General features: G+C 35.5%; 1 long non-coding RNA gene across 1 annotated transcript; it reads left to right on the plus strand.

Annotated features, from left to right (window-relative positions):
• Positions 1-6,519: 6,519 nt before the first annotated feature.
• LOC103677788 lies at positions 6,520-16,561 on the plus strand. Its single transcript, XR_572522.2, has 3 exons — positions 6,520-7,092; positions 15,427-15,551; positions 15,988-16,561. It is a non-coding gene; the product is annotated as an uncharacterized LOC103677788 (long non-coding RNA).
• The last annotated feature ends 939 nt before the right edge of the window (positions 16,562-17,500 follow it).

The following is a 17,500-nucleotide window of genomic DNA, read 5'->3' on the forward strand; positions in this document are numbered from 1 at the left end:
AAAATCCAAGTCTGGCATACAAGAGGCCCTTTGGGGGCATTAATTTATAATATATAACAGCATGACAGCATGGGATGTTCAAAACTTGACTGTGTATTAATGGGAATGACCGTTTTCTCTTTGCCTCAACTAATCTTTGCTGAACTTGCTCCCTTGCTATTATCCAATGAAATCTCCTGAACTTGCTCCTTGCCATTGCCAACCTACCCTACTTCTGATAAGGGTAGAGCCAGGCCACATCTCCTTAGCTAGACTCCTATTGCTGGTGTCCTCTGCCACTCCTGTCCCACATGACACTTAGAAAAAAACAGACATTGAGATCATTTGATTAAAGGTAAGGTTCTAAATATTACGGTGATATAAAGCAACTTATCTCTGAAAAAATATTTTGCTTTAATTTTTGTCTATTAAAAGCATTTTTAAAAGAAACAATCTTAGAGGTGCCTGGGGGGCTCAGTCACTTAAGTGTCTGACTTCTGCTCAGGTCATGATCTGAGGGTCCTGGGATTGAGCTGCACTTCAGACTTCCTGTTCAGTGGAGAGTCTGCTTCTCCTTCTGCCTCTGCCCCTCCCCCACCTGCGCTTGTATGCTCGCTCTGAAATAAAAATCTTTAAAAGTAACAATCTTAAAACTGAGATGAAGTGATAATTAAACCGAAAGAATGCATAAAATAAAAAGATATTATCAATTAAAGAAGAACTAAATTCAATTTTCATTTTCATATTGAAAATTGTTTTCAGATAAGAGATTTAAAAGGAGCACAGCCATCCAAGACCTATGTTTTTGTCTTTGTGCCACCCTCTCCTCTACACACATTTTATAACCTAACTCCCTTGTCTTGCTTCTTTCATGTAAGAAAGACAAATCTTTTTAAGTCATTTGTTCATTTGTCAAATACGTTATGAAAATTTATTATGTGTGTTGCATATGGAAGGCAAAATGAAGTATATAGACTAATATTCCTATACCCAACCAGTATAATTCAGTGCCTATATTGGACCAGGCACTGTTCTGGGGTACAACAACAAGCAAAACAGGCAGCATCTTGCCCTCATGGATTCTAGTGGAGGGTACAATTCCCATTAATGAGAAGCTTTCAAGGAAAGTTGGAAGTGAACAGGTATGTAGACCATCAAAAATAAGAAGCTGTGCCCCTCTCAGTTATTCCCTAAATGTACATATGGGTATAATGAATTAGTCAATTGTAATTATCTGTTTATTTTCTATTTCCTTCATTAAAACAGTTTTCAGCCTCAAAAAAAAAATCAGCAGAACCCTGTATATCAGTGCATCCTAGTTCCCTATGTAAAACTGATAAAAGTAAAACTTATTAAATTGGAAAGGAAAGGCCATAAGTCACCAGCATCCTGGCCAATTAAAATGATCCCTAGGTCACCTGCAAGGACTCTGTGGAGCACAGATTAAAAACCACCATTGAAAATGCTGTGGGCAGAGAATATAGTTTACTTGGGTGGCAAAGTGCCTATGAACTCAAATACTTGTTGAATGAATAAATGACACTTTTGAGAAAAAGAGGTTTCTAAATGCTGTAGTCTAGAAGTTTTCATAAAAGACATGAGACTCAGGCTGTCATTTAAGATACAAGCAGGCTTTAGTTTGATGTAAAGAAGAAAGTGAGTTTGTCTTGAAAAACAGTATAAATAAAGAAATGAACAGGGAAGCACAAGGTGCATGGTGGGGAGGGGGCAGAAGCAGATCACTGGGGCAGAAGAGGTGGACACATGTTGAAAAAAATATGTTGATACTCTACAGGTAATGGGCCATTAAGAATAGGAATTGCCAGGAAGAAATGGGATTGCCCAGATCAGACAGCTTCCCTAAGGTTAGTCTCCAAATCTGCCCTCTCCATCATGACCATTTACATATATTTCATAAAGTGTAAAGCACTGTGCATGCTTTACTTACGAATCGTAGATCATTTTACAATTCTGTGCAGTTACAGTCAGATTATTTCAGTTGTAAGCACTGAGCTACACTCAAGTTCTCTTCTAACTCAAAGATTTATGATTTTGAAGCTTAGAGATGGATAGTCATTGTTGTGCATATATTTATTCCTAGTTAAATTAAAAATAAGGGTTCATGCAATTGTTCCTTTTTTGGCTGGTCATATTCAAATAATCAAACTTAATTTATCTTTTAAAAATAGAACTGCATTAAAAACGTTCGATAGTACTTCCATTCTATTTGAAAAGCCATAATTCATGAAGAAAATGGACTTCAAGAAGCACTTAGGAAGGACTAGTACAGCAGTATAAATCGTATATACATGTCCTCCTAGGAAAGCAGTTATGTTTAAAACTCTTACAAATCATGGTTTATAGTGGTTGTTTTAGAACGAGAAATTAGTATATTACTGTACATATATTTTTATGGCTTCATAAAGCTAAGCACTGCTTAAACGTATAAAGGGGTCATTATGTCAACTAAATGACTTCTCTTCCCCTAGAGTAGGTTTTAAATATCTGAGCTTAGCAAACACTTGCTAGGTTATCCTTGTCCTGAATTTAGAGAGATCATTCTGAAAGAGATATTTCACAGTGTTTGATCAATAATAATTAAAATAAAAACATCCTCTCTTTTTTCCTTTGAGCACCAGCAATTTGAGCTTCCGTTAATTTAAAAAATGAAAACTTCATAATTACTGACCTGAGAAATTTTCCAAACAGGAATGAGGAATTACTCACCCATTAATAAATCCAATGGATCAGCTTTCTACTAATTCTTCTCCTCTAAAAAATTTTCTATAACACACTTAAAAGGTATAATCTGCCAAGTAAGTAACTAAATGATCATTATTTACAAAGGTGCAAATTGACTCTCCTTCCAAATAACTCAGCAGATTTACCCACAGCTTCTTTGAGCCCTATTTCAGTTCCACTGAACTCAACAAATATTTGCTAGATCAACTACTATATGCTAGACATTGTAGCGGTGACAAAAATGAATTATGTCTTAGTTTATTTCCTCAAAGACTTTCCAATCAAGACAGGAAGCAAGAAATATATAAATAGCTAGCCAGAATCCAGGCCGGAGGAGAGGTATAAACAAACTGCTCTGGAGAAGCCAAAGGAGAAAAATTACTTTCCACTGCAGAGAGGTAAGGCAATTAGGGAAGGATTTGTGAAGGAGGCTGTATTTCAGTACTTTGGGTTTCAATAGGTAGAAGGGTAGGCTAAAAAAGAGGCATCATGGGCTGAGAAAAGAATAAGAGCAAAAGTCTTGAATATGGGGGCACCTGAGTGGCTCAGTCATTAAGCATTTGCCTTTGGCTCAGGGCGTGACCCCAGAGTTCGAGCCCCGCATCGGGCTCCCTGCTCTGCCGGGAGCCTGCTTCTTCCTCTCCCACTCCCCCTGCTTATGTTCCCTCTCTCACTGGCTGTCTCTCTCTCTGCCAAATAAATAAATAAAATCTTAAAAAAAAAAATTCTTGAATATGATACTTCAGATTCTTCTTCAGTGCTGCCTAATCTTGTGGACTTCCTCCCTGATAAAGATGATTCATAATGGGTGAGGCTTTTCTATTTTGCCCTGAGGCCAGGGACAAGCTATGTGTAGTGTTAGCAAGACTAGTGCTTCTGGAATCAGACAGATTTAGATTCAGATTCCAGCTGAGCTGCTTATTGGCAGTTATGCTACATACTATTCCTGAGCCTCAGTTTTCTTATCTGTGATATAGATCTAGTAATACTTACCTTAAAAGGCAATTGGGAAAATTAATTTTAAAAAACTCCATAGAGAGCAACTACTAAATAAAATCACATGAAGTAAAAGACCACAAAAACAGTATAAATAAATCAAAATGTAAGCCTAAAAAAATGTTCAATTAACCCATAGTAAGACAAGAAAGGAAACAGGAAAAACAGAAAGAAAATAATAATGAAGAGGTAGACTTGAGCTAATAGCCCAAAACTTGAAGCTGCCCAGATGTCCTTGAGCAGCTGAACGGTTAAATGGTAAATAACCTCTGGTACATATAAACCATGGAATACTACTGACCAGTAAAAAAGAATGAATTATTAATACAAGCAACCATTTGGAAGACTCTCAAGGAATTATGATGAGTGGGGGGGAGTCCCAAAGGTTTTATATTGTATGATTTCATATATAATATTCTTGAAATGACAAAATTATGCAAATTGAAAAGATATTAGCAGTTGCCAGGAATTAAGGATTTGTGGTTATAAAAGGAAAACACTAGATCTTTTGCAATAGAAATGTTCAATATCTCAAGTGTGGTGGTTGATATGTGAAGACACACATGTGATAAAATTGTACAGAACTAAATATACGCACAGACACACACACAGGTAAAAGTAAAATGGAGTAAGTATGAATAATACCTTTGAATTGTCTCAATATCAGGATCTTCTTTGTGATAGTGTACTCTATTTATATAAGATGTTACCATTAGGGGAAACATAATGAAAGACACAATTGCATGCAAATCTACATTACCTCAAAATAAAAAGTTTAATTCAAAACCAAAACCAAACGAAACTCCACAGACCTTGTATTAGTTTGCCAGGGCTGCCATAATAAAACACCACCGAGTTAGTGGCTTAAACAACAGAAATTCATTTTCTCATAGTTCTGGAGAGTTCTGGAGGTTTGAAAGTCTAAGATAAGCTGTCAACAGCATTGGCTTTTTCTGAGGCCTTTCTCCTTGGCTTGTGGATTGCTGCCTTCTTGTCGTGTCCTCACATGGTCTTCCCTCTGTGTGCCCATGTCTGTATCCAAGTTTTCTCTTCTCATAGTGACACCAGTCATATTGGATTAGGGCCCACCCTGAAGACCTCATTTTAACTTAATTACCTCCTTAAAGACTTTATCTCCAAATGTGGTTACATTCTAAGTTATTGGGGTTTAGGGCTTCAACAAAAGAATTTTGGGCAGAGTGACAATTTAGCCCACACAGACTTAAAACAATAAAAATCACAGCAGAACAGATAGGATGAAATTTTCTTGGTGTTTGACTTAGCAATGATTTCTTGGATATGAAACCAAAAGCACAGGCAACTAAAGAAAAAAAGATAAGTTATACTACATCAAAATTAAAAACTTCTGTGCATCAAAGGATACAATCAATATAATGAAAAGACAATCCATAGGATGGGAGAAAATAGTTGGAAATCATGAATCTGATAAGGGGATAATATCCAGAATATATAAAGAACTGCTACAACTCAACAAGAAAATAAACAATCCAATTAGAAAATGGCAAAGGACTTAAATGGATATATCTTCAAAGATACAGAAATGACTAGTAAGCACATGAAGAGATGTTTAATATCATTTATCATTGGGAAAATGTAAATAAAAACAATGAGATATCACCTCACATCCATTAGGATGGCTACTGACAACAACTAAAAAACAAAACAACAAAACAAAACAGAAAATAAGGCTTATGCACTGCTGGTAGGAATATACAAAGGTACAACTACTGTGGAAGTTGTTCTGGCATTTTTCACAAAAAATTACACTTAAAATTATAATATGATCCAGCAATTCCACCTTCAGTTATATACCTTACACCCTAAAGAACTGAAAACAGGGACTCTAACAGATATTTTATACCCATATTCATAGCAGCATTATTCACACTAGCAAAAAGACAGAAGTAACCCAAGTATCCATCACCAGATAAATAGATAAGAAATGTGATGTATACGTACAATGGAATATTATTCGGCCTTTAAAAAGAAAGGAAACTCTGACACATGCTATGACATGGATGAACTCGGAGGACATTATGTTAGGTAAAATAAGTCAATCACAAAAGGACAAATATTACAAGATTCCATTTATATGAGCTAGTTCAAGTAGTCAAATTCATAGAGACAGAGAGTAGAATGGTAACTGCAGGGGCTGAGGTAGAGGGGAGCATGTACAATTATTATTTAATAGGTAGAGTTATCAGTTTTGTAAAATGAAGTGAGTTCAATGGATAGATGGTGGTGATGGTAGCACAGAAATATGAATGTATTTAATGTCACTAAATTAAACACTTAAGAATTGTTAAGATAGTAAATTTTATGTTTATTTTGCTATAATTTAAATGCAAATTAAATTTAATTTTTTTTTCAGTTATAGAGACCTGTGCACATATTAAGCACTTAGAAAATGTTAGTTATTGCCTCTTCTCCTACAAACCTTAAGATGGATTTGTTTCTTTCTTGGTTTCTCTCCAGGACCCACCTCTTATTCTCTTTCCTTTCTTCTTCAGCAAGAAGTTTGAATTTTAGTAAGGAAGATCTTGAAGATCTAGTCAGACTAGGTCTCTGTCACTTCATTCCTTTACTCTACATGGCTCCAAAACTGAACAGTTGGGTAGGGGTCATTGTATATATATATATATATTTTTTTTTTCCATTTAGATATAAGAAAGCCATTTCTTGGCTTAATACATCTTCTTTTGTAATATGACAGCAAATTTAATAGCACAAATAAGATAAGATAATAAGTGTTCTCATCTTGTTGCTTGGATACACTGGCATTTAGTATTCTTGAGGTAATGAAAGAAATGGAAGTGAGATATTTTTCCCCCACAGTGAGAACTACATCTAATGGAGTGTCTAACTTCCTATTATTTTAATGTAAAATATATTCAGTGTTCTCCATATTATATATCAGAGTTAATACACCTTGATCACAAGGACCTAACGTTCATACATGTTAAATAGATTGGACATTTTGCCCAAAACAAACTCCTCTTTTCTTACCCTTGAATTTCTTGAATATCTTGAATGATGCTTATATAGAGTCAAATCACTCTACTTTTTAACTTAAGTTTAGAAGACATTGAGATAGCAAGGTTAAACATTTATTTATGGCTGTACTTCTTATGCAATAATTTGTACTTTTTCTCTCCAAGCAGGAAATACAATAAATGGGAGTTTTCAAACTTAATTGACCACCATACCACTTATTATTTTAAATTGAATCATTTCAGGACTGTTAAAACACCTTTTGGGACACAGTACAATTTGGGATTGGGATGGATGAGGATGAGTCATGCTGCCCATGAAGAAACTGGAAACATCTTCATATTGGCTTTTCCCCCAAAAGAGGTGGGAAAGCAAACATTGGCTTTTCCTTCTTTAATAAAAATGTTGCTGTTCTGAGGTTGACCCTAGGAAAAATTTGAGAATGTTGGCACAGTGAAATGGTGACTAGCATTTAACAAGTGTCTGCTGAGCATCAGAGATTTTGTCTTATTAAAGCAGGGTAACAGGGTGATGAAAAGGGAAGTACAGAGGAGTGGAAAAGCTTAATTTATTCATTTGGATCCAGCTGGATTAATTTTCATTATTATACCTTAAAATAATAGCAAGTGGTTTAAAACCAGATTCTTCAAAATTGAAAAAAGTAGAGACAAGAAGATATAGTTATGATAATTAGAAGATATAACCTAGAAAATCATTTTCAACAGTATCTAGGAGCAATCAAATAAGAGATAAAAGCAAGAATTATTCATAGAAAGGTATAACATTTTAATGAAATTTTAAATAAAACCTAGATAACTGGTCAACTATCCTATGTTTTCATGTAGAAAGATGATATTATAAAAATGGCAATTTTCCTACTTGACCTGGATATCTTACACAACTTAAAGTTAAAATCACATCAGGAATATTTTTGAAACTTGATAATATGATTCTAAAATTTATGTGGAAGAAAAAAGGACCAGTTGTCAGTATACTTTCAAAGAAGAAAAATGAGGAAAGAAAATTGTTTTTCCAGATATAAATACTCAAACTAAAGCTATAGTAATTAAGATAATATAGTATTTTTTTTTTAAAGATTTTATTTATTTATTTGACAGAGATAGAGACAGCCAGTGAGAGAGGGAACACAAGCAGGGGGAGTGGGAGAGGAAGAAGCAGGCTCCCAGCGGAGGAGCCTGATGTGGGGCTCGATCCCATAACGCCGGGATCACGCCCTGAGCCGAAGGCAGGCGCTTAACCGCTGTGCCACCCAGGCGCCCCAAGATAATATAGTATTGATGCAGGGATAGACAAAATAATTAGTAGAACTTAGAAAAGATTCAAAGATAAATGGAACATTGTTGTGTAAAATGGGTGACATAGTAGCTCAGAGATTGAAAAAGAAGGAACTATTAAAAAAATGGAGCTGACAGTTAGCCATATGGATGGGGAGTAGGGGTAGGAACAGCATTCAATTTATGATATGCAACTCAACAAAAATCAGCTCCATACGTCTTAAGGTCAAAAACAGAATTCTAGACTTTTGGAAGAAATTATAGTATAAAACCTTTCTGATAGTGGATAGGGGAGGCATTCTTAAACAAGATACAAAAACTCGCCAGGAAAGAAAAAACCCTGATCAATTATTTTACATTATCAACAAATATTGTTCATCCAAACATATCTTAAAGCAAGTGAAACAGGAGGCTGGGAAGATAACAGAGTAAAAGGACCCTAAAAATACCTCATGCCATGGATACAACTAGATAACATCACATCAGCATAAATAACCTAGAAAATGACCCCAAAACTGGTAGAACAAACTTGGCAACTAAAGGCGGAGAAGAGGCCATATCAAAAAGGGTAGGAAGATGAAGATGTGGTGTGGAGCTAGAGGGACCTCACCTGTCCACAGGAGGGAGGGAGCCACAGTGCAGAGAAGAACAAGAAACAGACCATCATACTGGGAAGCCTGCACAGAAAAAACTAATCCCCATACATTTGGAACGCAAGCAGGACAAATTTTGTGAATTCTTACAACCAGTGGGACTTAAAGCCTGGAATTTTAAAAATCAGTGAGCTCAGTTCTGGGAGAGAATGGTGATAGGAAGCTGAGTTCCTGCCCTTAAAGAGACAACAAGACCAACAGCTCGTGGAGATACAGCATAAAGGCAGCAGTTTTAAAAATGCCTGGGGCATACAGGAGGGTGAGTAAATGACTCAATTCAGAGCAAGTCCTGAAGGAAGCCTTCACCAGGCACAAAGAAGCTGGCAGACTCCTTTTCCCTCCCTTGCCTTCCAGCATAAACACATGGCCACCTGCGGGAACCAGAGCAGTGCCTATACTCACTATCTAACCTGCTTACACCAACACTGGCCCCGCCACCCCCTGCCTCATTTGGCAGATCTGCAACTTCTAGTCACACCTGCCTCAGTCCCAGCATGTCAGGTCCACTCCTTCAGAATACTGGCTCAAATCTGGCCAACACTTCATCTCCCAACCCACACGTTTTGCAGGGCCTTGGTCCTGGTGGTGGCAGCAGTGGGTCCTGCTAAAGCCCAAGGCACACCTTTTTGAAACAGTGCTTTCCACCACAGGCGGTGACCAAATACTGCCCACAACAGGCAATGACAGTCTTTGCAGATGATTGCACTAAATGAAAAAGTGGCCAGGACAAAACAGCACAGTACATGAAACATACATAGGTGACATCCCCTGAAGCTCTGGGTTCTGGGGAGTAGGGGACACTGCACTACAGGACCTCATCTTCAAGAGCAGGAGAGATAGCTGACTTTCCTTATACACAGAAACAGACAAGGAGAGTTAGACAAAATGAGGAGACAGAAATATGTCTGCAATGAAAGAACAATTACAAAACCACAGCAAGAGACCTAAGCAAAACAGATATAATATGCTTGATAGAGAATTTAAAGTTATGATCATAAAGATACAGGATTTGAGAAAAGATTGGAGGACATCAGTGAGACCCTTAACAGAGAGATAGAAAAGAACTAATCAGAGATGAGAGTACAACAAATGAAATTAAAAATATGCTAGATGTAAAAATAACAGGCTAGAGGAAGCAGAGGAACAAATTAGTGACCCAGAAGACAGAGTAATAAAAAGCAATCAAGCAGAACAGGTGAGAGAATAGACTTAGGGAACTCAGTGACTCCATCAAGTGTAATAACATCACATTATAGGGATCCCAGAAGAAGAAAAGAGAGAAAAGGGGGCAGAAAATTTATTTGAAGAAATAACAGCTAAAGACTTCCCTCATCTGAGGAAAGAAACAGATATCCAGATCCAGGAGACACAGAGAACCCCTAACAAAAGTAGCCCAAGAAGGTCCACATTAAGACATGCTGTAATCAAAATGGCAAAAAGTAGTGATAAAGAGAGAAATTTAAAAGCAGCAAGAGAAAAGAAGATAGTTACATACAAGGGAAATCCCATAAACTATGGGTGGTGTTTTCAGCAGAAACTCTGCAGGCCAAAAGGGAGTGGAATGATATATTCAAAATGCTAGAAGGAAAAAAATCTGCAGCCAACAATACTCTAACCAGCAAGGGTATCATTCAGAATAGAAGGAGAAATAAAGAGTTTTCTCAGACAAACACTAAAGAATTTCATGACCACTAAACCAGACCTACAAGAAATGTCAAAGGGGACCCTTTGAGTGGAAAGGAAAGACCATAGATAAGAGTATGAAAAGTAGGAAAAACAGAAGAAATAAAAATAAATATATCTGTAAAAATTAATCAAGGGATTCACACACACACACACACACACGGTTGTAAAACCTGACATCATATACCTAAAATGTATGATGGAGAGGAGAAAAGAATGAGTCCAAACTTAAGCAACCATCAGCTTAATATAGATTGATATATGCAGATGATGTTATATACAAACCTAATGGTAACCAAAAATCAAAAACCAGTAACAGATATGCAAACAATCGAGAGAAAGGAATCCAAGTATATCACTAAAGAAAGCCAGCAAACCATGAAAGAGAGCAAAAGGATCAGAAAAAAACCCTACAAATACAACCACAAAATAAGTAACAAAGTGGCAATAAATACATATCTATCAATAATTACTTTGAACATAAATGGACTAAATGTTCCAATCAAAAGACATAGGGTGACAGAATGGATTAAAAAAATCCATCTATATGATGCCTATAAGAGGCTCCTTTGAGACTGAAAGACACCTGAAGATTGAAAGTGAGGGGATGGAGAAACATTAACCATGCACATGGTTGCCAAAAGAAAGCAGGGAAGCAGTGCTTGTATCAGACAAAAATAGACTTTAAAAGAAAGACTGTAACAAGAAATGAAGAATGGCACTACATAATAATAAAAGGGACAATCCAATAAGAAGCTACAATAATTGTAAATATTTATGCACCTAACATGGTAGTACCCAGATACATAAAACAGCTAATAACAAACATAAAGTAAATAATCAGTAGTAATAAATAGTAGGGGACTTGAACACCACACTTACATCAATGGATAGATTATCTAAGCAGAAAAATCAACAAACAGTGACTTTGAATGACACACTGGACCAGATGGATTTAACAGATATAATCAGAACATTCCATCCTACACCAGCAGAATACACATTCTTTTCACGTGCATATGAAACATTCTCCAGAATAGAGGACATGTTAGGCCACAAAACAAGTCTCAACAAATTGAAATAGATCTGTCATACCATGTATCTTTTCTGACCATAACACTATGAAACCGGAAATCAAACACAGGAAAAAATCTGGACAAAGCACGAATACGTGAAGATTAAATAACATGCCAATAAACAACAAATGGGTCAACCAAGAAATAAAAAAAGAAATAAAAAAATTACAGGGAGATAAATGAAAATGAAAACACAATTCAAATTCTCTGAGGTGCAGCAAAAGCAGTTCTAAGAGGGAAGCTTACAGCAAATACAGGTCTACCTCAAGAAGTAAGAAGCTCAAACACACAACCTAACCTTACATCTATAGGAACTAGAAGAAGGACAAACAAAACCCAAACCAGCAGAATGAAGGAAATAATAAAGAATAGAGCAGAAATAAATAACATAGGGGCGCCTGGGTGGCTCAGTCATTAAGCGTCTGCCTTTGGCTCAGGGCATGATCCTGGCGTTCTAGGAACGACCCCCACATCAGATCAACCTCCTCTGCTGGGAGCCTGCTTCTTCCTCTCCCACTCCCCCTGCTTGTGTTCCCTCTCTTGCTGGCTGTCTCTCTCTCTGTCAAATAAATAAAATCTTAAAAAAAGAAAGAAAGAAAGAAAGAAATTATATAGAAATTAAGAAAAAAATAAGAACACATCAATGAAAGCAGGAGCTGGTTCTTCAAAAATCAATAAACTTCTAGCTAGACTCTTCAAAAAACAAGAGAGAGGACTCAAATAAACAAAAGCAGAAATGAAAGAAGAAAAATAACAACTGAAAACACAGAAATACAAACAATCATAAGAGAATATTATAAAAAATTATATGCCAACAAATTTGACAACCTAGATACATACAACCTCCCAAAACTGAAGCAGGAAGAAATAGAACATTTTAACAGACTGATTACCAGCAATGAAATTGAGTCAGTAATAAAAAAACAACTCCCAAAAAACAAAAATTCAAGACCAGAGAGCTTCACAGGGGAATTCTACCAAACATTTAAAGAAGAGTTAACAACTATTTTCATCTCAAATTATTTTAAAAAATAGAAGAGGAAGGAAAACTGCCAAGTTCATTCTATTAGGTCAGCATTATACCTTGTACTCAAACCAGATAAAGAGAACACCAAAAAAGAAAACTAAAGGTAAATAATCTCGACGAACATAGATGCAAAAATCCTCAACAAAATATTAGCAAACTGAATCCAGCATACATTAAAAAAATTATTCACCATGATCAAGAGGGATGTATTCCTGGGTGTCAAGAGTGGTTCAATATTCACAAATCAACATGATGCATTACACCAACAAAGAAAAGGATAAAAACCATATGATCATTTCAATAGAGGCAGAAAAATTTTTGGCAAAGCACAATATCCATTCATGAGAAAAACCCTTCACAAAGTAGGCTTAGAGGGAACATACCTCAACATAATAAAGGCCTTACATGAAAAACCCAAGACCAACATCATATGCAGTGGGTAAAAACTGAGCTTTTCCTCTAAGATCAGGAACAAGACAAGGATCTCCACTCTCACCCCTTTAATTCAATATAGTACTGGAAGCCCTAGCCACAGCAATTAGACAACAAAAAGAAATAAAAGGCATCCAAATGGGTAAGGAAGATGTAAAACTTTTAGTATTTGCAGATAACATGATACTATATATAGAAAACTCTATAAAGACTCCACCAAAAAGCTACTAGAACTGATAAATGAATTCAGTAAGGTTGCAGGATACAAAATCAATACGTAGAAATTTGTTTCACTTCTGTAAACTAAAAATGAAGTAGCAGAAAGAGAAATTATGAAAACAGTTCCATTTACAATTGCAACAAAAATTATAAAATACTAAAAATAAACTTTACCAAGGAGGTAAAAGACCTGTACTATGAAAACTGTAAAACAATGTTGAAAAAAATTGAAGATGACACAAAGAAGTAGACAGATATTCCATACTCATGGATTGGAAGAACAAATATTGTTAAAATCTCCATTCTACCAAAAGCAACCTACAGATTTAATGCAATCCCTATCAAAATACCAACAGCATTTTTCATAGAACTAGAAAAAACAATCCTAAAACTTGTATGGAATCACAAAAGAGCCCAAAGAGCCAAAGCAATCTTTATAAAGAAAAATAAAACAGGAGGTATCACAATTCTGGAATTCAAGTTATATTACGAAGTTGTAGTAATCAAAATAGTGTGATATGGGCACAAAAACAGACATATAGATCAATGGAACAGAATAGAAAGCCCAGAAATAAAATCACAATTACATGGTTGCAAGAATATGTAATGGGAAAAAGACAGTCTCTTCAACAAATGGTGTTGGGAAAACTGGACAGATACATGCAAAAGAATAAAACTGGACTACATTCTTACATCATACACAAAAATAAACTCAAAATAGATTAAAAGACCTAAATGTGAGAACTGAAGCCATAAAAGTCTTAGAAGAGAGCATAGGCAGTAATTTCTCTGACATGACCATAGCAACATCTTTCTAGATATGTCTCCTAAGGCAAGAGTAACAAAAGCAAAAATAAACTATTGAGACTGCATCAAAATAAAAAGCTTCTGCATAGCAAAGAAAACCATCAACAAACTAAAAGACAACATATGAAATAGGAGAAGATATTCGCAATGACATACCCAATAAAGGATTAGCATCCAAATATATAAAAAGAACTTATACAACCCAACACCCAAAAGAAAATAATCCAATTAAAAATGGGTAGAAGACATGAACACACATTTCTTCAAAGAAAACATACAGATGGCCAACAGACGCATGAAAAGATGCTCAACATCACTCATTACCAGGGAAATGCAAATCAAAACCACAATGAGATGCCACCTCATACCTGTCAGAATTGGTAAAATAAAAAAATGCAAGAAACAAGTGTTAGTGAGATTGTAGAGGAAAAGGAACCCTTGTGCACTGTTGGTGGGAATGCAAACTAGTGCAGCCACTGTGGAAGACAGTATGGAGGTTCCTCAAAAAATTAAAAATAGAACTACCATATGATCCACACAGAATATTTAAACAAAGAATACAAATACACTAATTTGAAGGGATATAATCACCTCATGTTTATTGCAGCATTATTTACAACAGACAAACTATGGAAACAGCCTAAGTGTCCATGGGTAGATGAATGGATAAAGAAGTGGTGTATATATATATGTGTATATATATATACATATATATATATATATAGAATATAATATTACTAAGAATATAAAAATACAATATTACTTAGCCATAAGAAAGAATGAAATTTTGCTATTTGTGATAGCATGTATGGAGCTAGAGTACATAATACTAAGTGAGATAAGCCAGAGAAAAACAGATGCCATATGATTTCACTCATATGTGGAATTTAAGAACAAAACAAATAAAGAAAGGGGGGAGGAAGAGAGACAAACCAAAAAAAATAGACTCTGAACCATAGAGAACAAACAGATGGTTACTGCGGGGGGCGGGTGGGAGGGTGGAGGGATGAATGAAATAGGTGAATGAGGTTAAGAGTGCACATATCATGTTGAGCACTGAGTAATATATGGAACTGTCTAATCACTATGCTGTACACCTGAAACTAAAATAATACTGTATGTTAGCTACACTTGAATTAAAAGTAAAAAATGGTAAAAGGAAAAGAAAAAGAAAAGAAAGTACAAATTATAGGAAGATATTTGTAATATATACAACCCAAAGAAGTCTAATACCAAGAATATGTAAATCCAATGTATATCTAATATTTGACTGGCAAAAATTAAGAAGTCTTAAAATGTGGAGAGATGGAGAGATGGGGATCAAACCAATTTTTCTGCATTGCTAGTGCAAGTTGATAATTCAATACAACCTCATTAGAAAACCTGCCATTGTCTGTAATGGTAAAAATTTGTATACCCCATGACTCAGCCATTTTACTTACAGTTTAACCCTAAGTATTTGGACACCTGTACAAGAACATTGATTGTAGTTCTCTCTGACACAGGAAAACAATCAATCTGGAAACAGCCCAAGTGCTCTTGAGGGAATGAGAAAATGAATGGTGCTGTATTCGCAGAATGGGATACTATACAGCAGTGAAAACTTAATAAACTACAGCTAGATGCAACAGTAAGTATGAATCTGGGTACACTAAGTTTGAGTGGAAAAAAAAGCAATCACCATAGATTAAAAATGGTATACATAAAAATGCACAATATATTCTTTAGGTATATATACACATGAAATATGGCTCACTTTTATAAAGCAAGAAAGTAGAAAACACAAAACTCTTGAGAAAGTGGTTGGCTGACAGAAGGATGAGTGGGTAAGTATGGATCTAGGTTAGAACAGGAAAACAAAGATGAATATGTAATATTGTAGTTCCTGGGTTGAGTATAAGTTTCATTTTCCTAACTATATATACATACAGACAGACATAAGCTGTCAATGAACAATTTACATTAGTCCATTTATGATTAATTCAACTTTGTACACCTGATTTCCAGAAGGAAAATAAAATATATAACCTTATTTTTACATTGTGATGGCCCTAATGTCTCCACAGAAGCCATTATTAGAGTGGAAATTAGCTGGGACCCAGTGCTTAGAAAGACTTCATGTTATTCTTCTACCAGAAAACCAGGAGACCTTTGGGGACCTCCAATGCAGTTCTGTCATCACTAACCCTTTCTGATCTGTATGGAAATAGAAAGAATTCTTCTAAACAGCACAGCAACACCTTCGTAAGTGTCAATGGAGATACTTTAAATGTCTCAATTTACCTTCTTTCTTAGAAAACCTTATTTTTAGAGTGAATCACTCTTGATTGGAACTTGTCAATCACTAAATCTAATTTTTTCAGTTTTCAGATGGTTAAGGTCAAACCCATGGAAGTAGAATTGCCTTCAGTAATGATAAAGTTGTTGAAGTGAAAGTCAATAAAAATATGTCAGTTCTTATTTCATCCATGCTGATATCTGTGACTTCCCTCAACCAGTGTAGGACTTCAGTGATCTAAAACAGCAGCAGTAGCTGAAAAGTAAACTGAATTGTGGTTTTCATGAGTCATCAATGTGAATCACAACTGGTTTCCAGTTAAACTCTGGTGGCATCTCTGGCCTGGATGGAATGCATTGAAATGTTCCTTTTTCTGACTGCATGTATGCTCACTTTCCTGTACAGTCACTTTCCACTGGGCACTTTCCAACCTCAGTGGGTTAGCATTTTAATAGCTACCTTCCTCAGCCAGGAAGCAGCTTAAGCTATAATTCATTCAGATTGGTAAAAATAGATCTTTCTGGGGACTACAATCTTCAAGTCAATTGAGGAAAACAACTGAGCAGCAAAAGGATGTAGAGAAAACATAATAACTAAAGAAAACAAAGCATTTTATTTGATTGGGAGATGATTTGCAGTCTAGCTTTTGCCTTGTGTCTGAGAAATTTAAATAGAAGTAACAGGACAACTCTTGATTTCATTTTAAAGTTATGATCATTATGGTCTTCTTCGCAAACCTTGGGACTGTTATTTAAAAAATAAAAACAAACTAGTACCGTGGAGGCTAGATGAGATGTCACTTCCTTAGAACACTGATGAGGGAGAAGTTCATTTTGCATGGATTCATCCATCCATCCAACCATCCAACCATCCATCCATCCATCCATCCATCCATCCATCCATCCAGTAATTACCAGGTATCTTCTATGTGGAAGGCACTGGATATTGGTACAAATCAATTTGAAGCACAGTCCCTTTCTTTAAAAGGTTTATATCTAATAGGATTTAATCCCCCATGGTAAAGATAAAACAAGATTTAATCTGTCACTAAGGTACAAAAGTTTTTTCTAACATTTTTTAACATATTATTGAAGTTTGAATATCAAACTATTATGAAAAAGAAATTTAGGCATTTATTTTTCTTTAGGACTTCTGCCATATGCTTAAAAATTGTATCTATAAATCAAACAGCCTTATATTTTAGAAGACTACTAAAGAAATGAAATCTAGAATATCTTTGTGAATCAACATTGCTGAAGTATGCTTTTAATATTTATCATTTATCCCACAACATTTTGTAC

The sequence above is a fragment of the Ursus maritimus genome, unplaced genomic scaffold (assembly GCF_017311325.1).
Source record: "Ursus maritimus isolate PB19 unplaced genomic scaffold, ASM1731132v1 scaffold_20, whole genome shotgun sequence".
Taxonomy (NCBI): domain Eukaryota; kingdom Metazoa; phylum Chordata; class Mammalia; order Carnivora; family Ursidae; genus Ursus; species Ursus maritimus.